Source organism: Anabrus simplex, chromosome 1 (genome assembly GCF_040414725.1).
Source record: "Anabrus simplex isolate iqAnaSimp1 chromosome 1, ASM4041472v1, whole genome shotgun sequence".
Taxonomy (NCBI): domain Eukaryota; kingdom Metazoa; phylum Arthropoda; class Insecta; order Orthoptera; family Tettigoniidae; genus Anabrus; species Anabrus simplex.
The window spans coordinates 330,494,941-330,520,475 of record NC_090265.1 but is presented as its reverse complement, the minus strand read 5'-3'; positions in this window follow the sequence as shown (position 1 = coordinate 330,520,475).

The window sequence follows — 25,535 nt, the reverse complement described above, 5'->3', positions numbered from 1 at the left end:
GAAACTTAATTTGTTATAATTGGTAAACATTTTTTCTGGTTATTGTTTATTTTTATGTCCCGAAGTTGTCAATACTTCATCTGGTTCCTCCTCTAATGTAATCTGCCTATCGCAGGCCTAAAACTCATGTCTCAAACCAATCAGTACCCGGGGGAGTGTGTGAAGTTTAGCCTATCAGCGTTTTGGATTCTAATATGGTCTAGAACTTTCCCCTCCGGAGCTATTTAAGGAGAGCGCTTTAGGGCTATCTTGTCTGATTTGCTCGGGTGATTAAGAGGGCGACTTGACGGAGGTTAAAGGGGGCAGGAGGCAGGAGGCAGGAGGCAGGAGGCAGGAGGCAGGAGGCAGGAGGCAGGAGGCAGGAGGCAGGAGGCAGGAGGCAGGAGGCAGGAGGCAGGAGGTGGCAGTCTTGAAAGAGATCCAGCGCTGACAGGTATTGACAGAATTTACCTGAATATTGGATTGTTGCGGCGTGTGTTTCGAGAGGAGGATTTCAGCAATTTTCCTTAAAAACTAATAATCATTTCATTTTTTGCTGATATGTAGGACCTTCTCTGCAGTCTTCGGACTCTATTTATATTCCCTACTGCGATAATATTTAATGTAAGGTAGCACGAGTGGTGACATTCAGAACTCTTCCCTTGCACGTTTGAGCTGGGTGACTTAAAGTTTTCAACCTCTAAATTTCTTTTTTTGCTATTGGCTTTACGTCGCACAGGCACAGATAGGTCTTATGGCGACGATGGGACAGGGAAGGGCTAGGAGTGGGAAGGAAGCGGCCGTGGCCTTAATTAAGGTACAGCCCCAGCATTTTCCTGGTGTGAAAATGGGAAACCACGGAAAACCATTTTCAGGGCTGCCGACAGTGGGGTTCGAACCTACTATCTCCCGAATACTGGATACTGGCCGCACTTAAGCGACTGCAGCTATCGAGCTCGGTTCTCTAAATTTTGGAAATTTGTCTCGTTCCTTAAACGTTCCCCGTTTAGACACCTTTTTAAGTATGAGATTAGTCTCTGTGTCATTGGGCTTTAAGCCCACTTTAGCGCGGGGAGAAGGGAAACGTGCGGCGGCAAACCAGTTGGAACGGAGAGAGGATGAGGTGCAGAGGTGCGTCACAAGGCAGACAGTGTGACGGCTAAGCATTGGCCAGCAGGTATTCATCGCTGTTCGCGCGGAACTTGAAATGTCGCAACATTTAGGTCCCTTAGTTAACACCCTAATGAATGTCGGCGCCAAAAATTGATGCTGACATCTTTTTTACGTGTATCTCAAGGTGTTTTCCAAGTTTCATCGCGATCGGCGACTTCACCATTGTCGATGTTCTCTTGTCAGGGGATAAGAAGCGGAAGGGCTGAATGGCTGGACAAGGAATTAACTAGAGCAGAACTTAACTCAATAAATGTTGACATTTTATTTTTTCCTTTAATTTTCTAATTTAAAGGTTGAGAATAGAAAATCTGAATGAATAACAACAATACTAATGAGCTCGTCAGCTCTAACAATTACGGGACTTAGAAGTTCGAATATCAGGTACAAATAAACTTTAGAGAATTACAGATTGTTAATTTACACAGAAAAGAGCCGAATTGCTCTTGCCAGGTACAATATTTTATAAGAGCAAGAAATGCTCCAGGAAAGCACACTTCGTGGGAGTCTACGCTCCAACTATGCCATATTTTCTAGCCTAAGTTTCCTTTGCTAAGCAGAATTTGCACTAGAAAACCCATCGGGTGACCTCACTTCAGAGTGTTCATCAATTACTCCACAATTACAATGACACTAATCACTGTTCCTAAAGCGAACGACGAATCTGAAAAAGTTACCTAATAAAAAGGGGCATAATTACCCATACTAAGTGGCCTTCATGGTAAAAGTAAAGGTTGAACATGACCATCCATAAACAAAAGGCTAGGAAGCGAAACATCTATACCTTCTAGAAATAGTTAAAACCTTCAGTGGGCTTACGGCCCAAAGATACAGAGGCTAATCCTATACTACACCGGGGTGACTCAATGAGAAACATTAATGCCAAAAAGATTTACGAAATTTAGAGGGTTGGAAACTTTGATCACCCCATGCAAGGTTGAATGGGATATGGTAGAGGGTAAACACCCTTCGTTCCCTTACGTTATATGTTTCCCAGTAGGGAATAGAACAGAGTCCACAGACTTGCCGAAATTCTACAATTAATTCATCAGTTTTTACAAAATTACATTAAAAGAAAGAGATTGAAACCTTCTCCTCGAACTGTCCGCAGGGTCTGTCACATATCTAAATTCTGCCAATGTCTTGTTCCGCAGGATCTGCCCCCAGCCGGGCTCGCTCCCTCCACCCCACCCCCACCCCCACCCCCGGCCACCTTTAGATACGACGCACTCCCAAGAAATGGGGCAATTCAGACAATACGGCCCTAAAGTGCCCTGCTTTTATAGTACTTTAAGGGGAAGCTTCCAGAACTCTTTACTGATATACTGGATTCCAATACACATCTCCGGTTTTAATTGGCTAGAAAAAATATTTCCAAGTTTTTGATAGGTTGATTACAAACGAGGAGGAATCAACTCTAGTGCTGATAACTTCGGAACATTAAAAAAATCCTCAGAACCAGGTTTATAAACATCGAAAATAAATATTTGTTAATGTAATAATTAGAGTTTAGCCCGCTAGAGGGAGCAAATAAACCGATAGTAGAGACATCTAACATTTGAAGACCAAAGTTTCTTGTAGTTTACAAGTTCAAGTTTGTTTACATAGATGGCCTTAGAAAAGGTACACAGTTTAACTAGCCGGGGAAAGTGTACCCTTCGTACAATTATTGCTATTGTTATTAAAAATTGGCATGTGGCCTCCGGAGAGGCCTGGTGCAGGTCTTTTGGTTTGACTCCCGTTGGCAACCTGCGCGTCGTACCCGGGGAATAAACCAATTATGGTTAAAATTCCTGACCCTGCCGGGAATCGAACGCGGGACTCCTGTGACCAAAGGCTAGCACGCTAACCATTTAGCCATGGAGCCGGACAGTACTATTATTATTATTCTAATTATTATTATTATTATTATTATTATTATTATTATTATTATTATTATTATTATTATTATTATTATTATTATTATTATTATTTACAACTATACTATTCGGCGTTGCTCGGATATATTTTGAATGCTTATCTTTAAGATTTGTGTTGCCAGTTAGTTATGTGCGAAGTGAATTTTTATAGCATTCCTTTGAGATGTTGATTGATCTATTATGCAGTTTGAGAGTTATTTAGATGTGTTTGATTTCAAATTTCAGATTATTTAAATTTTTAGTAAAGCTTTGTTCTTGTAGAACCTCAAATTGACTGGGAAATATTTGAACCTTTCCAGAAAGTAGTAAGTGATAACTAAATGAATATTTCCGTCGCGCTATAGATTTCAACTGTTAATGAGACTGTCACCAATCAGCCTTGCGACCCCAAAAGCAGTGGATTTAGCACTATCTTGGTCATTTTAGACTATGTACTTTTAAGCCCTTTCCAACCCCTGTCTCAATGGTGGTTGAACGTGGACCTGAACGGTATCGAGAGCGTCAACATTCGTATTAGGCCCCATAAACAATGGATTCGACATAAATATAGGTTATATTCGATTACTTTTACACGTCATCCCCTCTTACATCCCACCTCCAGCGGGGGCTGTGATGTTTCATCTCCACAGTATTAATGGTAAGTCGTTATGTGTAGGTCTAACAAGTGTCGTTGAGAGCTATTCTGGAACAAACACACATACATCCTTAATCTCGGTTAATTTTACAATCATTTTCACACCTTCTCAACCTCCAAACCGAATGTGGCTTAAGTATGACTTAACCATGCAGAGTGTCACAGTCCAACTCAGCGACCTCGTAAACAATCTATTCGACATTAATATCAGTCATTTTGTCCGACTCGTTGGCTGAACGGTCAGCGTACTGGCCTTCGGTTCAGAGGGTCCCGGGTTCGATTTCCGTGGAAGGATGAGGGTAGGAGCTGTGTACTGGGTCGTTTGCTTCTTAAGCTCTACGTACAGGTCTCTTGAGTTGTTTCCCTGAAAATTATTTTCAGCCTGTTGCATTAGACTCCTGAGGCCGGGTCGGGGATTTAAACCTTAATTGGTTAATTCCAATGGCACGGGGGCTGGGTGTACGTGTTGTCTTCATCATCATTTCATCCTCATCAGGACGCGCAGGTCGCCTACGGGAGTCAAATAAAAAGACCTGCACCTGGCGAGCCGAACCCATCTTGGGATATCCCGGCACTAAAAGCCATACGACATTTCACTTTCATCAGTCATTTTCGTTTATTTTTATATTTCAAAACCTCTCCTAGGAGTTCTATGGGTGTTTTACCCCCACAGTATTTGTTTCATAGAGTAAGTCATATGTGTAACAAGTTTGTATGAGGGCTGTGCTGGAATAAACAAACATACATCCGTAATTTCGGTCATTTTGAACATTTTCTTTTCCAACCCTTCTCATCTCTATGTGGATGGGGGCTGAATAACGACATCCGGAGTGTCATTATTCCCCTCAGCGACCCCCAAAACTATGGACTGTAAATTAATATTTGTCGATGTCTATTATTTTTATATTTCACCGGTCTTTCTGTGTTTTTTATAATTCATCCCAGCCTCATGGCAATGTCTTCTATTTAGTAAGTCATGTGTGTACCAAGTTTGCTTGAGAGGTATGCTAGAACATAAAATACGTCCTTAAACTCGGTCGCTTCGGATATTTTCTTTTCATCCGTTCTCACCTCCCCTCCCCCCCAACCAGCCGATTGGGACTGAACATTATCTTAAACGGCAACCAGAGTGCCACAGTTCAACTCAGCGACCCCGAAAGCTACGAATTAGAGAGAAATATCGGTCGTTTTTAGTTAATTTTTACATTTCGCCGCTACTTCAGGGGCTAGGGCTCTCTTACCAATAAAGTACTTTTTTACAGACAATAAGTCCAATTTTGGTTGAGTCCTTTGCTGGAACACACACACACACGTTCATTATCTCGGTCATTTTGGATATTTTGCTTTTCACCTTTTCTCACCCCTGTGCGAAAGGAGGCTGAACTTGGACTTCAAAAACATCCGGGCCGTCTCTATTCATCTCAGAGACCTCGGAAAGAATGGATTCGACACTATTTTCGATTCTATCTACATCTCACCCCCTCGTAGGGGTGATACGGTTGTCATACCTCCACGCGGTTTATCTTCTGATAGTAAATTATAAGCTTACCAGGTTTGGTTAGAATCGCTCCAGTAGTCTCAAAAACTATTGATTCGACATTATTATTGTTCGTTTTAAGTTATTTATATATATTTCACCTCCTCCCTTAGTTGTTCTAGGGCTGTCCTATCCTAAACAGTACTTCCTCCAGATAGTCATACTTGTATTAATTTTTGTTGATAGCTCCTGCTGAAACATACATAGACTACGTCCATTATCCCGGTCATTTCGGACAATTTCGTTTTCACACTTCCCCATCCCTTTATGCCAAAGGGGGTTAAATTGAACTTTAAATAATTCGAATGTCACTGTTCATCTCAGAGACCCCGAAAAGTATGGATTCGACACTATTTTCGACTATTTGTATATCTCACTATCCCTACGCCACCCCCTCCCCCACGACAAAGAGGGCTAAACTTAGACTTAAAAAATCCGAAGTGTTATAATTTATCTCAGCATCGCCGAAAATTATGGATTTGACACCATTTTCGAATATTTTTATATATCCATCCCCCTCGCCCCCACCCGAACGGCTGCTGAAATTGAACTTATACAAAATCCGGAGTGAAACTAATTATCTCAGCATCCCCGAAAACTACAGATTCGACACTATTTTTATTAACTTTTCATCTCACCCTCCCTTGGTTCCCACCTCATCTGGGGCTGAATTTGGACTCATACACAAATCCGGAGTGTCGCTATTCATCTCAGCAACCCCGAAAAGTATGGATTCGACACTATTTTCGATTATTTTTATATATCACCCTCCCTTCACCCCCACCCCAAAACGGTGGACTTTACCAAAATCTGGAGTGTCACTCTTCATCTCAGTGACACCGAAAAGTATGGATTCGAGACTATTTTCGATTATTTTTATATATCACTCCCGCTTGGCTCCAATCCCAAAGGGGGCTGAACGTGGACTTTAACAAAATCCGGAGTGCCACTAATCATCTCAGCGACCCCGAAAAGTATGGATTCGACACTATTTTTGAATATTTTCATATGTCACCTTCCTCGCCCCACCCCCCAAACCAAACCCCATGGCGCAACAGCCCCGAAGTGCCATGGGCTACCAAGCGACCGCTGCTCAGTCCGAAGGCCTACAGATTGCTAGGTGTTTTTGGTCAGCACGACGGATCCTCTCGGCCGTTAACCTTCCCAGCTAAGGGTATTTGGGGTGTCTTACCCCAACACGGGTTGTCTCCTGATACTGAGTTTTAAATATGCCAAGTTTGGTGTAAATCTCTCCAGTGCCTTAGGAGGAGATGTAATACATACATACATACATACATACATACATACATACATACATACATACATACATACATACATACATACATACATACATACATACATACATACATACATACATACATACATACCGGGCGGCTTTCGAACGCCGTACTTTCTACTTATAACTGGCTTGCATGCACAAATGATGAATGGGATATCTACCAATTGATTTTTACAGGGGAACTACTCCCAGCGGACAGGTTACATCAGAATATGAAGAGATAAGAAACGGAGTGTCGCTCGCAGCATGTTACGCAGCGCTACTGGTATAATGCACCCCTTGCATTAGTAAACATCATTTTCGACCGCATAGTTCTAGGCTGGTGTATGGTACAGCCGCACTATATTTTCTGTCTGCATATCGGCAATGGCTAGTGTGATCAGCAGCGACGAATACATAGACATTATTTTAATCTGGACAATCTGGTCGGAATGCAACAGAAGCTCCAAACAGACGTATGACTTCTACACACGTACTTCACCGAACAGTATTATTTTTGTTTCATTCAAGCAACTCTTTCCATCGAGTGGAATGTCTACACGTGTATAAATTAATTTATTAGATTTACTTTTCTGCATCTTTGGCGTGTCTGCAAACAGTAGCGGCGATTAGGGGGTGGGGCGAGGAGGGACAGTCCCCCCCCCACTTTGTGGAGTAATCATTACATTTTATTCCACTTTAGCCAGCCGGAACTAGGAATTATTTAAAAAAATCTGTTTGTACAAACCTCGTTATCTTATCTGCTAATTCCTTCGTTTATTTTCTTTAATTATTAACATAATTATTGACGGAAATACGCATAAAATGCTGTTCGTCGCGGCTAACCAATTTCTATAGCACTACGGCAAGTAGTGGAGACTTTGCATGCGCTGTGAAGAAGGGTAGTAGGGTACATATTTTTTTACCGAGGTCGTGGCCACTGAGTTATAATTCACCCACTTGCCGCGCGCATTCATCAGTCTGGTAGTCTCTTTAGTATCTGTTAGTTTCTCACTGAGTATTCAATTACTAAATGATTTTTAATTGCATAATCATGCCGTACTTCTATATAATTATACCGGGCGAGGTGGCCATGGGGTTACGGGCGCGCAGCTCTAAGCTTGCACTTGGGAGATAGTAGTTTCGAATCCAGCAGCCCTGAAGATGGTTTTCCGTGATTTCCCACGGTCGCTTCCTTTCCACGCGTATCCCTTTCCTGTCTCATCGTCGCCATAAATCCTATCTACGTCGGTGCGACGTAAAGCCAACTGTAAAAAAAAAAATATTCAGGTGTAATCGTATTTCAACGGGAGCTAATACCAACGTTGCTAAATTATTTCTTTGTGTTATGTTATATATTAAGTAAATGCCTCGTAGTATGTTTCTGAGACCTGGTGCAAATTTTATTATACAGCATTGATCAAAATCAAAAAAAAAAAAAAAAAAGAAAACTGTTATTACTAATAATCCACGGGGCAGATTAATTACATTTGCATATAAAATAACATAATACAAACGAAATAATTTAGTCCGGTGAAAGTAAAGTTGGTGTTCGCCTCTGTGGTATAGTGGTTAGTGTGATTAGCTGCCACCCCCGGAGGACCGGGTTCTATTCCCGGCTCTGCCACGAAATTTGAAAAGTGCTACGAGGGCTGGAACAGGGTCCACTCAGGCATCTTGAAAGTGGTTTTCCGTGGTTTCCCACTTCTCCTCCAGACAAATGCCGGGATGGTACCTAACTTAAGGCCACGGCCCCTTCCTTCCCTCTTTCTTGTCTATCTCTTCCAATCTTCCCATCCCCCATCAAGGCCCCTGTTCAGCATAGCAGGTGAGGCCGCCTGGGCGAGGCACTGGTCATCCTCCCCAGTTGTATCCCCCGACCCAATGTCTCACACTCCAGGACACTGCCCTTGAGGTGGTAGAGGTGGGATCCCTCGCTGAGTCCGAGGGAAAAGCCAATCTTGGAAGGCAAACATATTAAGGAAGCAGAAGCAGAAGAAGGAGGAGAAGAAGAAAGCAAAGTTGGCATTCTATCGCGTTGAAATTACAATTACAATTAAATATATCTTGTTTTACAATTGACTTTACGTCGCACCGACACAGACAGAGAGATAGCATTAGTAACTAGAAAAAGTGGCAGCAGCAGCAATATTCTTCTTCTTCCTCTTCTTGTTTCGTTTCGGACAACTAAGGACCACGTCATTTCAACTGTTTCCCTTGAGCTTTAATGTTGGTCCAGTATTCCTTCATTCATAGCCTATACGGTGTTGCTCCTTTCGCTCTTTCGTCCATGCCTTTGCAGTGTTCATCTTCGGCTTTGGTTGGAAACTCTGATGTTCTTGGAGTTTTTTCTTAAGTAGGACACGCTCCTGGATATCTTCAATATCTTCAAATGAGATCCCAATCTCCTGTAGATCTTTCTGTACCTTACTGAACCATGCCCCCTTTGCCTTTTTCTCTTGGAGGAAAGTGAAAATGCGGTTGGTTAACCGTGTTGAATTCATTATTATTATTATTATTATTATGATTCAGAAATTATTCAGCCATCCGACTCCTTGGCTAAATGGTCAGTGTTGAGACCTGCGGTTCAGAGGCTCCCGGGTTCGATTCCCAACTGGGCTGGGGATTTTAATCGCGTCTAATTCTTCTGGCTCGGGGACTTTTTTTGTATTTGTTTCAGCACTCTCCTGTTCATATTAAGACAACACACCATACTACCAACCACCACAGAAACACATAATAATGACTACATCCCCCTCCACATACCGTTAGCGTAAGGGAGGGCATCCAACCGTAAAACAGTGCCAAATCCACATATGCAATATATTTCGTACCGGTGACCGGGAAAACCCTTAGAAAAAGAAGAAGAAGATAGATTATTGACTATTTTTTTTATTGTAATTGAGGAAATATTGCTGTTATGGACGCAAATGAATAAGTAAGTAAATTTCCCTATATGAAGCAGAATTAGTCTGTCGTGTTTGCCTTGAAATACATATTTGACCTACTGTAAATTGCACATGTACTTAGAATGGTAACAAATTCTGAGAAAATATATCACATTTCAGGGTCTTAATTCCGTTGAGGTTGACGTACATGACGTAACCGTGACCGCATTGCAGTAGTAGGTGTGCTTCTTTGTGGTAATCCCAAAGAGTGGTGTGATACGAGCCTTGGCTAATCTTTCTTCTGAGAAGCGAATGACTGTAAACAAAGACGTGTTTATCTGATCTTTACGGCGAGTTAGCGCATGAAATACACTCGCTGACTGTTCAGTAGTTAGCAAGTTAGAAAATTTCCTCACAGCCTTGGCGGATCCTCTTTCTGATAAGTGCGGTGACTCTCCGCGTACTTACGAGCTGTGATTCTCAATAATATTATAATAATATAATAATAATACAATGTTTCAATAATAAATAATACAAAGCACAGTGAATCAAATGAGCGCTCAAATAAAGCAAAATATCACACAATCACTTCATATGATTACATGTTATGCAATTACACTCAAAAGAGGAATTAAAAATCCTCAACAATGGACTTTAATATTGATACAAGAGTCTAAATCTATATATATAAAATAAGAGTTTTGTCTGTACATTGCTCAGAATTTGAAAAGAATGGTATTTCTGCATCGGTCATGACCACAGTAACAAGAAAATGCACTTTTTACTTTTCCGTAATTTCTGTCTGTCTGTCTGTCTGTCTGTCTGTCTGTCTGTCTGTCTGTCTGTCTGTCTGTCTGTCTATCTGTCTGTCTGTCTGTCTGTCTGTCTGTCTGTCTGTCTGTCTGTCTGTCTGTATGTACACGCATTACGAGAAAACGGCTGAAGGGAATTTAATGAAAATTGGTATGTGAAGTCAGGGGATGAGCCGCTACAATCAATCATTCTATTCACGCTGAGTTAAATGGTAGTTTAGGGGAAGGCTTAAAATTTAACTTTCAAATATTTATATTATTAGTGGTTCTATCGATAAATATTGCACAACTAAAATTATACAGAATTTCCGATCATTTCTGTTATACATTTTTACCCTACCGGCTATGATAACACAGATATTAATGAATTTGTATTTTTGTTGCTAAGTCCATATCGACGCCGAGCCACGAGAAAATGGGTTAACAGAATTTAATGAAAATCGGTATATAGAGTCGGGGAATAAGATGCTACACTCTAATCTATAAGCAATTTTATTCACCCTGGATGAAATTGTAGTTTAGGGGAAGGCGCCTAAAATTTAATTTTTAAGTACCGATTTTATTGGTCCCATCAAAAAGTACTAAATAACAAATGTTATAGAGAATGCAATTTCCGATCATTTATGTTTTATTCAGTTTTACCATACCGACTATGATAAGAGTGGTTTTCAGAGTCGGAAGAAAACTAAATGTGAAGACCTACAATATCGAAAGCACATAGAATTGATCAACAATAACATTACACAGACCATTGTTTGTTGTGATGTTCTTTGTTTCTTATGCTGCCGCACTGCTGTGTACCGAGTTTAACAGCCTGACTGAATATTGGCGGGACATAGCCAGGGAGTTAGAAAACTTTCTTCTTTAGCATGACATTGCTCTGCTTCGTACATTTTCTGATACTGCTGGTACATAACACACTGGTTCATCATCATAGTAGCAGTAGTATGACCTGGTCTAGAATTACAATTTAAGCCTATTTCAAATTATAGAACCACAATTAAATAACTCAAAATTCAACACTGAAAGAGCCGTTTCTTAAGAAGACCTTCTTCCTCTTCACTTTATTCACTTTTATTAAATTCTGCATTTATTTTAGTTCATATTAGCAGTGAAGAGGGCGTTTCTCCTCTGGCTTGGAGCAAAAATTTGCCTCCAAGTCAGATAGATTTTTCCGCCGCCAGTGTAGCGAATTGAGATTTTACGACTCATCGGGTACTCCTAGGAAACAGATTAGTAAAAGGGCATAGTTAGTCTACGACTCTCCACTATTCGACCCCCCTCCCCCGAAAAAAACTAAGAGTGTTCTCGGATCACGGCTGTCTGCAGCCTGGTCATTCCAGTTCTGGAACTTTGGACTGTTAGATCGGCAGCGTAGTACTGTTCGTTAAAAGTGAGAAAATAGTTGGTTTTTAATTTGATCGAGTAGGTAGTTCATACTCGCGCCATTCCTACTGACGTTTCAGTTGGGAAAAACACTAAGACATTTTTCTGAGGATTTAAAGAGGCAGGTGGAGAGTGAGTGTCTGCCATTATAATGAAATTCCCCAACCTGGTAGTGGCAAGTGGGCCTACCATTACAATGAAAATTCCCTAACCCAGTCTTCATATGAGAAAAGACGTTTGGTGATTTCCCCATCGCGTGTATAGGGCAACGTTAAGAGCTATAAAATTTAATACAGTCTTGCTCACAACGTATACACTACCTAACCTAGAATTTTGTATACACTGTAGAATCCCGTAGCGAAGCACGGGTACATCAGCTAGTTGGTTATAAAATCATCACTGATGTAATTTAAAGGAAATATTTGTGTTCTATAATTTACTTTGTCTTTGCTTGCAAGATGTAATGTTTACAGTGCACTATGCCTTCTGGTATGGGCTAGAATAAATTTGTTACTTTCATAGATCTGTCTCTGTCTCATCCTTGGCTTTGACAACATGAAAGTGACTGAGGTATGAGCGATGCTAGTAATGCCATTCCTTACGCAGCCGGGCCCTGCTATGAAAGGTGTGAAAATGTCGCTCATAGGGTCGGTTGGTGTATTCACTTCAGTGGGCTTGGCAGACTGATATGTAATAGCAAGTTCTGGCGAGATAAGGAAAACAACGGGAAGCTACCTCACTCCTCATTTCCCTAGTACGCCTCTTCAGTGACACCTAGGCCATCTGTGACAGGTAATGGTGGACCTGATGAGGGTCCAACCAGCCTTCGTGCTGAATAACCAACATACATACATACATAATTTACTTGAAAGGGACAAGTAACATACAAAAGAGTCCCAATGCAGCACAAGAGAATTTACGTTGTTTTTATGGGCAGATAGTAATAAATAATACCACAACGAAAATAATTAAGAAAATAATGTTGAGTCTAGTAATATTCACACCTCTGAAAACTGTTATACCTTTCACCTCTAAGTCTGCAACTCTCTGTGATTTAACTGTGCGTAACCAGCTCTGTGGTCTCGTTTAGTTACATACTCTTAAAACTGAGCCTAATCATCACTGTCTTGACTTCCCTTAGCTTCTCTTAGTCTCCATGTCGGACTCTGTTATTTTCCTAGGTAAATTATCCTCCTCCATTCGCTTTACATGACTGCAACAGAAACATGTTTATACGCACAATTCTATCTTTGGAGTTAATTTCTACAACAATAATAATAATAATAATAATAATAATAATAATAATAATAATAATAATAATAATAATAATAATAAATGTTATTATACGTGTCAAGAACATGGGGTTATAAATATACATTAACTAGTTGCCATAATAAATTACATGAAAGAAAATGGCAAGGATCTGTAGACAATAAACAATTGAACAGTTAATTAATTGTGTCGCGAAGCTCAGAATTCAGCAATTTGGATAACATTGTGATCGTCCAGTTTGCACGCTATTCCTGTCTCTTCTTCTCAGGTTCTTTTGCCGTTCGTCGCCTGGCGTCGAAAGGTGTTATACACTTCCGAGAGTAAATTTCATTGATCTGTGTTAGTCTCAAGCAGCGTGTTACAACACACCCTGTTTCATTTAGAGCAATATCAACTTTCTTCGCGTGAACGAAATTTCGCCAGTCTGGTGCAGAGTATTCTGCAGCGGAGAAACACAAGGCAAGAACAAATGTGTGGAGAAGTGTCAGCTGAGCCGCTCCACGCAGCACCAATAAATTTTCGGATGAGGTTGTTCCGGGAACATAGTTTAAATTTAGTGGTTTTGAAGTCAGTTTTGAATTGGCGGGTGCGGTCATATTCTCCAAAATGTGGTATACAGTAATCGCAGCACACCATAGATACTGTCCATTTCTCTAGGTTCTGCTGTACACACAAAGTGGAAGGTGGTGTTGTCCAAGGAAATTACCACTTCTCATTATGAACTTCGAGCTCATTATGTATTCAGTGGTGCCATCTTCAATTAAGGATGCCTATCGGACAGATAGTGTCTCCTCCAGTGAACACTCGTATGGAAACGAAAACGATTAACGAGTGAGTCGAAGGAGCTGCCATTAATTTTAAGCAAGCCATGTTAACAAATATCCGTTAAGGCGAAACTAATCGATAATAATAATAATAATAATAATAATAATAATAATAATAATAATAATAATAATGATAACCTTTCTAATTTACTTTAAGTTTCAGGTAAAACATAAAGTGAATAGGGCTGAAATTTTGCTTTTACCAAAGTCGTCTCATGTGAATCGGTGTAAATTACACTGTGTGAAGAAGAACTCGGGAACAAATCAACTACCATGGCATTATGTTGCTACAAACGAACATGCGTGAAGTTGCCTGGTTTCTGTGTTTTATCGGTCAGAACTTCAGTATATAGCAACACTATAAAACTGAGTATGATGTGTACGACTTTCACATAATGACGCTATATATGTAATAGTGTAGTAGAATGGATAACGAGTCTATTTGTAAACCTTAAGATGCCCGTTTAATGCCCAACACTGGCATTTTTGTGTAGTATATTTATTTGTAATTGAAGTGGAAACTTGTTTGTATTGCATACCGTAGGCATTATGCAGAAAAAGTGGAGTAATTAAATGTGTACCATATGAGATTGCATTGAACGAACAAAATAATATTACAGTTCTTCCTTCATCGACTTCTGCAACAGATGTCTTCCACGGCGTTTCCTTCACCGCTTTGAAGGAATCAGTCGGGATACTGAGGGATTATCTACTAGCATCTTCATGTTAACGCGCTCCGCGTGCTCCAAATCACAAATATTTCTCTTTGATATTTGTATTTTACTTGCCTTATTCATAACAGCTGCAGGCTGTTAATTCATACAATGTTTGTAAAGTTCTGGATTCTTGTGGTTGCCTGGAATTTCAGCAGTCTGGTATTGCATTGAGCATAACACCGAGCAGGTGATTGCCTGGCTTGGGTCGCGCATCTATTAGCTTGCATTAGGAAGATAGCCCTGACGGCATTACTGAATACGGTTTTCGTGATTTCCCATTTTAACACCAGGAAAATGCTGGCTGGGGCTGTATCTTAATTAAGGCCACGGTCGCATTATTCTTACTCCAAACCCTTTCCTATCCCATCATCACCATAAAAGCTATCTGTGTCGATACGACGTAAAGCAAATTAAAAATGTAAAGCATAAACAGCAAATCAACATTTTAATGTGAAAGTCCTGACAGAGTTACATAACAAGTATCCGAAATAAATCGTTCTGAAGGAAAATTGAGATTATGATAACCCATTCACAATAACAAAATTGCAAATCATGGATCATTTCCATCCTCCTCGTCTGTTTCCCAATTACTTCAAGTTAGCCGCTCACTTTTACTGCTTGATATCTTTCTAGCTCCAACACTGTGTGGAGAAATGTTTTCACCATAGATTTTACAGTGGTTTTTGGTAGTGTGACGTATTGTATGTAAATGACGATGTGTATTAAGCTGAAGAAGCAAACAACATTTTCCCGCGACTGAAATCCCCTAGCTGGCCAGAAATCGAACCTGGAGCCCTTTGAAGCGAAGGCCACAACGCTGACCATTCAGTCAAGGAGACGAGCACAAGCCAGTGAACACCTTACTTGATATACTTAAAGTAACCATACAGTTGTAAGTCTGCACCCTGTACCTCAGTGCAACGATCATAGCATCGTACAATATTCTCTTAGTAATGACACTGGTATTTCGTCCCAAAACCATTTTCGGAGACACCGAGGTGTAATAATTTATTAATGCAGTTATTTTACATGCCGGTAAATCTACCGTTACGATGCTGAATTATATGTGCACCTTCAAATATCAGCGAACTGAACGAGGTTTGAAACCACCAACGTGGGCTCAGAAAGCTACTGTTTGGCCAATTTCTTGCACATGACGCAGTAGAGCACCATAATAACATTCAATAAATACAACTTCCTGCACTGAAATTTTTTTCCTATGCGTTACAACCAACGCGTAAATACAATAATGTAATTTAAAATGATTATTTCTTTGGTATTTATTTCAATGATATCGATCTTCTTAATTACAAATAAAATCATTATTTATAAAAATTCAGCCTACGTATGTTTGTGATCGCAAAACTCTAAAATTAATCGGTCGATAACTTGAAATGTTGACACAATGTTGCATTTGCCTGTTTAGGGAGTGGGTTGAACGAAATCGGAAAGGTAGATTTTGATAATGAGTAATTTTATGCAATTAATTTAATTAAAAAGCCGCGCCAAGATTGGATCGACCTTGATGGACAGACTGTCGCTAGGAGACAGTCCGGTGAGAAACGCGGTAGGCCTATATAGGAGAATGGGAACACGCCGCCATGTTTTATAAAGGATCTTCCTTGCCAGGGGTTTCATATAATGAGCCAACTCATTGCCTGTTATTTGGAAATATGAATCCAACATGCCGTGATCGAGATGTACTTTCATGTGACTAGGCAACTCATTGCATGTTATTGTAAATGTAAATAAATATGAATAAACATGAATAAATGTGTTCTGTGTTCGCAAAACTCTAAATGTAGTCAATCGTCTTCTGTGAGTTTGCGCCAGCCACAGTACGAGTTTTATGAGTTGAATCGAGGAGAAGAAGAAGAAGAGCAGAACAATTAGATCAACAGCTAAGACGTATATAGTTGCAATATCTGAATGATTTTTGCGGATGATGTTGTAATGTTTTACTTCATAAGAACACTGAAATGTCATAGGGTTACTGATTTATTCTTACAAAGAATCATCTTCTGCTACAACAGCATCAAACATCACCATGACTACTATACTATTACTTTCATGGAGTCCATATTAAGTAGATAGCAAGAGTATGTTAACGTCCATGGAGGCTCAAACTCCTTAGCTGTGTAGCGAACAGGTACGGTCAGTTAGATAATTCTCCACACTCCCCACCTTGAGCCGTACCACGGTTGCTCAACTCCAATGGATGTACCAGTTGAATGGGTCTTCGAAATACTCTCCCCTCTTTGTCAGTCAGCTCACAGGACCTGATCTTCCCATCTCGTCCCATGATGAGTTTGGAGATTCTAGCTATCTTCCAAATTTGCCTTGGTAGTTTATCGTCGCTTAGTAGCGCCAGATCTCCATGTTGAAGAAGTGGACGATTCTGGTTCCGTTGCTGAACTTCATGGAAACTATTTAGATCCAATAGATACTCGTTCCTCCACTGCTTCCAAAATGTGTTCAGTGCAGACTGTTTTTCTATCCACATCTGATTCATTTCTTCCTTTGTTTTGTTACTATCTTCAACATTGGTCTTTCTGTCTGGTAGCCTTGTTGTGTTATCACCAATAATAAAATGTGCTGGTGTCAGCGCACGATGCTGAGGATCGTTTTCCACATACGTCAAGGGTCTACTGTTGATTGCTGCTTCAATTCCGACGAGAACTGTGTAAATTTCTTCATCATCGAACCGCCTGCTTCCTAAGGCTTTCTTCAAACAGCTTTTCACTGTCTGTACCATTCTCTCCCAGAATCCTCCCCACCAAGCAGCGCGTTCGACTATATATTGCCAATGAATATTTTTACCATTCAAAAAAATGCACAATGTCTTCTGTTTTCAGATTTTCCCATAATGTGCTAAGTTCTCTTTCAGCTTTCTTAAATGTTCGTGCGTTATCGGACCAAATTGTTCGACATAAACCTCTTCGTCCAATAAATCGCTGTAAGGCGTGAATGAATTTCTCCGTACTCATATCTGTCACAAGCTCCAAGTGTACAGCGCGTGTTACAGCGCATGTGAACAATGCAATGTATCTTTTCCGTAATATGCCTCCATTCTTTTAATATAACGGACCTGCGAAGTCCACACCAGTGGTCTCAAATGGTCTGCTAGGAGTTACGCGTTCTGCCGGAAGAGGGGGTTCAACTTCCGAAGCTGCCTTTGCTTTAAGTTTTTTGCACGGTAAGCACTGTCTAATGATTTTCTTGATGATCTGTCGTCCTCGAAGTATCCAAAAGTCTGTCCTTAAAATACTCAACAAAATTCGAGTTCCTACATGGAATTGGGTTTTATGTTCCTCTTCTACTAACAGTTTTGTGAAATGGTGGTCACCATTTAAAATAATGGGATGTTGCTCGTTTTCATCTAAACCGGCAAATTGTAAACGTCCACCAACTCTAAGAATGCCATGTTTGATGAATGGAGAAAAGTTTCTAATTTTGGACTGCTTGGGTAGTTCTGACCTTTTCTGTAGTGCTTCTATTTCTTCTGGGAATGATTCTCTCTGTGAATGTTTAATCCAAAACAGCTTTGCAGTTTGAATTTCGTCTAATTGTAGTGGGCCTAACGTTTTTTCTTGACAGCGTGTATTTCGTGTAAATCGCCAAATCCATGCTGTAATCCTGAGAACTTTGGTTAATCTGCTATATCTTGTAATATCGAAAATCGCTTCTGTCTGTTTAGCTGCGGTAGCATGGGAAACTGTTTTCTTTCGTTCTATTCCTGTTTTATCAAGTTCTGTTTGTGATATTTCAACTGATTTCGGCCAATACTCTTCTGGTTTTATAAGCCAGTCTGGACCATGCCACCATGAGTTACTTTCACGCAGTTGATTTGCTGTTAGCCCTCGTGTTATATGATCTGCAGGGTTTTCCTTGCCGGGGCAATGACGCCACTGTGTTGGGTGTGACCTTCCATGAATTTCATGTATTCTGTTCGAGACGAACACGTTCCATTCCGACGCGTTTCCTCTTATCCAGTGTAATACAATGGTTGAATCGGTCCAAAATTGGACGTGGTGTAATTCCAAGTGTAGTTCACGTTTGACATACTCCGAAAGACGAACTGCTATGATAGCTCCCATGAGTTCTAGTCGTGGTAAGGATATTTTCTGAACTGGTGCGAGTCGATTTTTGGCTGTGATTAATTCGATCCTGACATGTTCGTTTATGGTCGTCTTGATGTAAACTGCTGCGCCATATATTCGTTCGCTGGCATCACTGAAAATGTGCAGTTCTCTGGTCTGGTCTTGCTTGATCCAAGATCCTATCCATCGTGGAATTTTAACTGTGTGTAAGCTTTTTAAACCTTCTAGCCAGTGGTTCCACTTCTGAACTAAATCATGTGGCAAAAGCTCATCCCAGTCGAGGTTTCTCAGCCAAGTTTCTTGGAAAATAATCTTTCCTGTAATTGTTGCTGGTGATAGGAGGCCTAATGGATCGTAGATTCTTGCTGCAGTCTTCAGAACAACTCTTTTAGTACAGGGCATGAGTGCTGCTGTACTTACGGTATTCTCGAACGAGAAGTAGAATTCATCTGTATCCGTATCAGTTGGAATGCCTAAAATAGATGTATTTTGGCGGACCACTTCTTTCGTTTCTCGCCACACGTGGTTCATTGTTATTGAGTTTGATAACCATTTGGAAAGTGGAATGCTGATCTCATTGAAACAATTTTTCATCTCTGTATAAATGTCTATCAATTCTTCATCCGTGTCTCCGCCTGCTGCTAGATCGTCAACATACACGTTGTCTTCTAGAATTCTTAATGCGTTTGGATATTTGTCTTTCATCACCGTTGCTAGTTGTCTTAAAGTTGCTGCCAGCAAATACGGGCTGCATGTCAGCCCAAATGGGAGTCGACAGAAACGGTATATTGTGGTCTCATTGGTTCTCAGCCACCCTTCTTCTGAACGAATCATTTTAAACCAGAAAAAACGAGTGGAATCTCTGTCTTTCTCATTCAGAATCAACTGTAAAAAGCTCTGATTCCCGTCTGCTGCAATGTATTTGTTGAACGTTCGTAACCGAAGTAAGGTTGCTGTTGAATCTGGATTCAGATTGGGGCCAGATTCTAAGTTGCTGTTCAAAGACAATTCGCCTTTCTTATGTGAAGAAGCGTCAAATACGATCCTCACTTTGGTTGTTTCATGATCATCTCGAATTACTGCATGATGTGGCATGAAGAATGTTTTGCCTCTTTGTGATACCTCACTACAGAATTCAACTTGTTCGTTCTCAATGTGTTTCTGCATTGCTTGTACATAGCGTTCTTCGTATTTCTTATCTCTTGCAAATCGCTTCTTCAAACTATCGAAACGCTTTAATGCAATATTCCTGTTGTCATGTAGATTAGGTTCATCCTTTTTCCAAGGTAGAAATACTGTGCACCGTCTTTCAGTTATCGCAAATTGTTCATTGGTTGTTGTCAAGATCTTCTGTTCCTTGGCTGTGAATTTGCGAGTTTCATCATCCCTGATTCCGATGCTCTCTAGCTCCCAGAATCTCCTCAATAGGTTGTCTGTTTCTGAGTGAATGAAGTATGAATTTGTTTCTTTTATCGAAATCCCAGTGCGACTTCCAAATAGAATCCAACCAAAAATACTTCTGCGAATGGTGAGTGAGTCTGATAAGCGGATGATGTCATCTTGGAAGATACGTTCATGGTAATCAGCGCCAACTAATATTCCAATAGAGATGTTCTTCGATATTTCATCAGCATCTGCAAATTTTAAACTGCTGAATTGTTGCCTAATATCCATTGGAACTGGTCTCAGAGCTTGAAAAGTATGTGTAGCTTCTAAAGCTTCTATGTTGATTGCAGTTCCCGTGGCTGCTCCTGTAAGTTGAAGTCGTACTCGGTTGCGTATTGTTGCTTTACCGTGATGTTCAAGTGTTGAAATAATTAAGGACTCTTTTCCAATGTTTTCCAAGTTTAGTTTATCTGTTAGATCTTTGACGATATAACTGCGTTCACTTCCGGCATCAAGTAGTATTTTTGTCATATGCTGATTGCCGTTGCGATCAGAAATCCATACTAAAGCTGTGTTCAAAAACATCTCATGCAATTGTGTATTCTTTGTCTCTGCAGTATGGACAGCTGTAACAGTTGTTTCTTTCGTAAGTGACTCCCCTGTGGTTACTGCCGTTATTGTATCCAAGGATGACTTGCAAATGGATTTATGATGTCCTGTGTTATTACAGACTCGACATTTCTGATCTTTCTTTCTACAGTCTTTCATTTTGTGGTTTTTGCCTAAACAGATGAAGCATCGTCCATCTTTCTTTAATTTTTCTGATCTGGCTGCAACTGAGACTATTTTATGGCATTCGTTACTCCAGTGGCCTCTTCTATCGCAAAAGGCGCATGTGATTGGGTTTGTTTTTATTTCATCGCTGTACGTTAGTTTAGGTGGATTATTTTGCTGTTCAGTATGCTTACTCTTATTTATTTCTTTCTTGTATTGACTGGTGTGTAGATTCATTGTTGTAGAGAACTGTTCTCCTAAACTGTCACTGAACTCGTTCAACTTCTCTGATTTTTCTTTGCTGAGTACCCATTTGTCCAGGAAATTCATCAGGGCATCCAAGTTACCATCATCGCCCTGCGTAGTGTACCAGGCGAATTTTGTTTCATCTGGAAAGGCACGTAAAATATCTGCAGATAAAAAGGAACCAAGCATGCAGGCATCAAACCCAAGTCCTTTAAGAGCTGCAATATTCATCTGGCAACTGTTATATATGCTTCTCACCTCGGTAGTAGTTGGATCTGAATGTTTTCTCAAGGTACGGAAGAAATCGATATGTTCCTGTTGCTGTAATTTAATGTTGTCGAAGCGTTCCTTCAGCTTCTGAAGTGCGATCTTGTAATTTTCCTCTGACATTTTCAGCCCACTGATGAGATGTCTGGCTTCTCCTTCTACCAAGTTCCATAGATACAGATGTTTGTCAACTGGCGTAATTGCCGAATAATTATGAATTGCTGATTCAAATTGCTGATAAAATCTATGCCAGTCTGAAAAGGTGCCCATGAAAGGTTTAATTTCAAGCTTAGGTAAGCGTGGTCTCACGATTGCAGACTGAAGAACAGTTGTTTCATTCTTTGCGTTTGATTGCTGCTGGGGAAACCTAATTTCTGTGATCTTCTTGTTTGCTATTGCAATTAGTTTTCGGCCTTCTATTTGACGGTTTTCACACTCTTCTGCATCCCGTTCGTTCGCATCGTCTTCCTGCAACGCCTGTATCCGTTTCTGAATTTCGCTCAAATCTAGTAGTAGTTCGTGTAATCTTTGCGCTAATATTTCCATTTCGATGTCATCATATCCATCTTCGATCGCTGTTCGTAGTCTTTGAACGAGTCTAGTTTCCGACGATCTGGTTGCTGTTCGAATGCGTCTTTCAGTCTGTAAAATGTTTGCATTTGAAACTGTAAACTGAGCAGTAGCTGCGTTAATATTCGTATTCTCCATGTTTCCCTGAACTGAATTATGCACGAATACCGTTAACGAAAATAACACACACTACGTACATGGACATTACCGTATTCCTGTCTTTAACCTATATCTGTACTGTAATTGGTATTTCACTGCAACCTGAAGTTACACTGCATTCGTAAACAGTCCGGGTTTCCGTATTATGTTTTTACGACAGTTAAATCTTAAGTGTTGGTTATAGTACTGATCCTGTCAACAGAGGCTTTACACACTTGTAATATTCACTGTTTTTGCGACGCACTTTGAAACGTACAAATGATGTTTCGTAACACTTCAAATGAGTCTGTTCGTAATGTACATAATTACGTATATTCCTTCAAATGTATATCCGTTGCTTAAGAAATTGAATGTAAGTAGAGATCTTACTTGGGTTAGCTGGTTTCTTGTTGATACGGCGATGTTGCGTGATGCTGCTTACCGTTGTCTGTCCGCGTCTTTCTAGCCGCTGATCGTTCCATAAACGGGTTTCGGCACCATTATGTAATGTTTTACTTCATAAGAACACTGAAATGTCATAGGGTTACTGATTTATTCTTACAAAGAATCATCTTCTGCTACAACAGCATCAAACATCACCATGACTACTATACTATTACTTTCATGGAGTCCATATTAAGTAGATAGCAAGAGTATGTTAACGTCCATGGAGGCTCAAACTCCTTAGCTGTGTAGCGAACAGGTACGGTCAGTTAGATAATTCTCCACAGATGTTATTCTCTATAGAGTGATAAATAAGTTAAAAGATTGTGAGCAACTGCAACGTGACCTCGAAAATGTTGTGAGATGGACAGCAGGCAATGGTATGTTGATAAACGGGTTTAAAAGTCAGGTTGTGAGTTTCAAACATAGGAAAAGTCATCTCAGTTTTAATTACTGCGTTGATGGGGTGAAAGTTCCTTTTGGGGATCATTGTAAGTATCTAGGTGTTAATACACTGACTGACAGAGCAAGTGCAACACCAAGAAGGAGTGGTTCGAAAGGGATGAAAGTTGGGAAAAAAACAGAGACGGCACGGACGAATAATTGCTGTTTATTTCAAACCGATATGCAGGTTACACAATGCGCACGGCATCGACTCAGTAGGATGTAGAACCACCGCGAGCGGCGATGCACGCAGAAACACGTCGAGGTACAGAGTCAATAAGAGCGTGGATGGTGTCCTGAGGGATGGTTCTCCATTCTCTGTCAACCATTTGCCACAGTTGGTCGTCCGTACGAGGCTGGGGCAGAGTTTGCAAACGGCGTCCAATGAGATCCCACACGTGTTCGATTGGTGAGAGATCCGGAGAGTACGCTGGCCACAGAAGCATCTGTACACCTCGTAGAGCCTGTTGGGAGATGCGAGCAGTGTGTGGGCGGGCATTATCCTGCTGAAACAGAGCATTGGGCAGCCCCTGAAGGTACGGGAGTGCCACCGGCCGCAGCACATGCTGCACGTAGCGGTGGGCATTTAACGTGCCTTGAATACGCACTAGAGGTGACGTGGAATCATACGCAATAGCGCCCCAAACCATGATGCCGCGTTGTCTAGCGGTAGGGCGCTCCACAGTTACTGTCGGATTTGACCTTTCTCCACGCCGACGCCACACTCGTCTGCGGTGACTATCACTGACAGAACAGAAGCGTGACTCATCGGAGAACACGACGTTCCGCCATTCCCTCATCCAAGTCGCTCTAGCCCGGCACCATGCCAGGCGTGCACGTCTATGCTGTGGAGTCAATGGTAGTCTTCTGAGCGGACACCGGGAGTGCAGGCCTCCTTCAACCAATCGACGGGAAATTGTTCTGGTCGATATTGGAACAGCCAGGGTGTCTTGCACATGCTGAAGAATGGCGGTTGACGTGGTGTGCGGGGCTGCCACCGCTTGGCGGCGGATGCGCCGATCCTCGCGTGCTGACGTCACTCGGGCTGCGCCTGGACCCCTCTCACGTGCCACATGTCCCTGCGCCAACCATCTTCGCCACAGGCGCTGCACCGTGGACACATCCCTATGGGTATCGGCTGCGATTTGACGAAGCGACCAACCTGCCCTTCTCAGCCCGATCACCATACCCCTCGTAAAGTCGTCTGTCTGCTGGAAATGCCTCCGTTGACGGCGGCCTGGCATTCTTAGCTATACACGTGTCCTGTGGCACACGACAACACGTTCTACAATGACTGTCGGCTGAGAAATCACGGTACGAAGTGGGCCATTCGCCAACGCCGTGTCCCATTTATCGTTTGCTACGTGCGCAGCATAGCGGCGCATTTCACATCATGAGCATACCTCAGTGACGTCAGTCTACCCTGCAATTGGCATAAAGTTCTGACCACTCCTTCTTGGTGTTGCATTTGCTCTGTCAGTCAGTGTATAAGGAAAGATCTTCATTGGGGTAATCACATAAATGGGATTGTAAATAAAGGGTACAGATCTCTGCACATGGTTATGAGGGTGTTTAGGAGTTGTAGTAAGGATGTAAAGGAGAGGGCATTTAAGTCTCTGGTATGGTTCCAGTGTATGGGACACTCACCAGGATTACTTGATCTAAGATCTGGAGAAAATCCAAAGAAAAGCAGCTCGATTTGTTCTGGGTGATTTCCGACAAAAATGTTGCAAAGTTTGGGTTGGGAAGAACTGAGAGAAAGAAGAAGAGCTGCTCGACTATGTGGCAAGTTCCGAGCTGTCAGCGGAGAGATGGCGTGGAATGACATTAGTAGACGAATAAGTTTGAGTGGCGTTTATAAAAGTAGGAAAGATTACAATATGAAGATAAAGTTGGAATTCAAGAGGTCAAACTGGGGCAAATATTCATTTATTGAAGCCGAGTTAGGGATTGGAATAACTTACCAAGGGAGACGTTCAATAAATTTCCAATTTCTTTGAAATCATTTAGGAAAAGGCTAGGAAAACAACAGGTAGGGAATCTGCCACCTGGGCGACTGCCCTAAATGCAGATCAGTATTGATTGATTGATTGATTGATTGATTGATTGATTGATTGATTGATTGATTGATTGATTGATCGAGCTTCATATCCTTAAGTAATAATAAAAGATTCTTAGTGTTATTGTACGGAAGTCTGTACCACATTGATCAATCATCTGTAATGCCTCGCCCACGTTCGAACATAGGCCGCTGTTTCTGACATGTAATCACAGAACTTCAGTGGATATCAGACCACACTGATAAAAACGTTTACATGACAATGATCGTGTCAGAGGCAGAACTTCTCAAAGGCGAGCAAAAGAACCGGCAGATCAGCGGGAAAAATACTTGAAGTCGTACGAGTTGAATCGAGAAGAAGAAGAAGAAGAACAGCACAAGCGTCTCAGCAACGCCAAGAACAATTAGATTAACAAGGAAGATGTATGCAGTTGCAATATATGAATTATATAGCTTCGTATCACCGAACCGCTTTTTCATATGAACCGGATATTCAATACAATACCTCACGTAAATTCGTTCAAATGAGAGAAATGTACAAAGTTTGTCCTCACTGCACAGCAATGAAATTTAAAGGAGAAACCCCGGGAATGTGCTGCGCGAGCGGGAAAGGGAAGCTATATGAACTTGAGCAGCCAAAAGAACTACTGAAAAGTTCGTTGAAATGAAAACCTACATCCTGTTTTCCAGT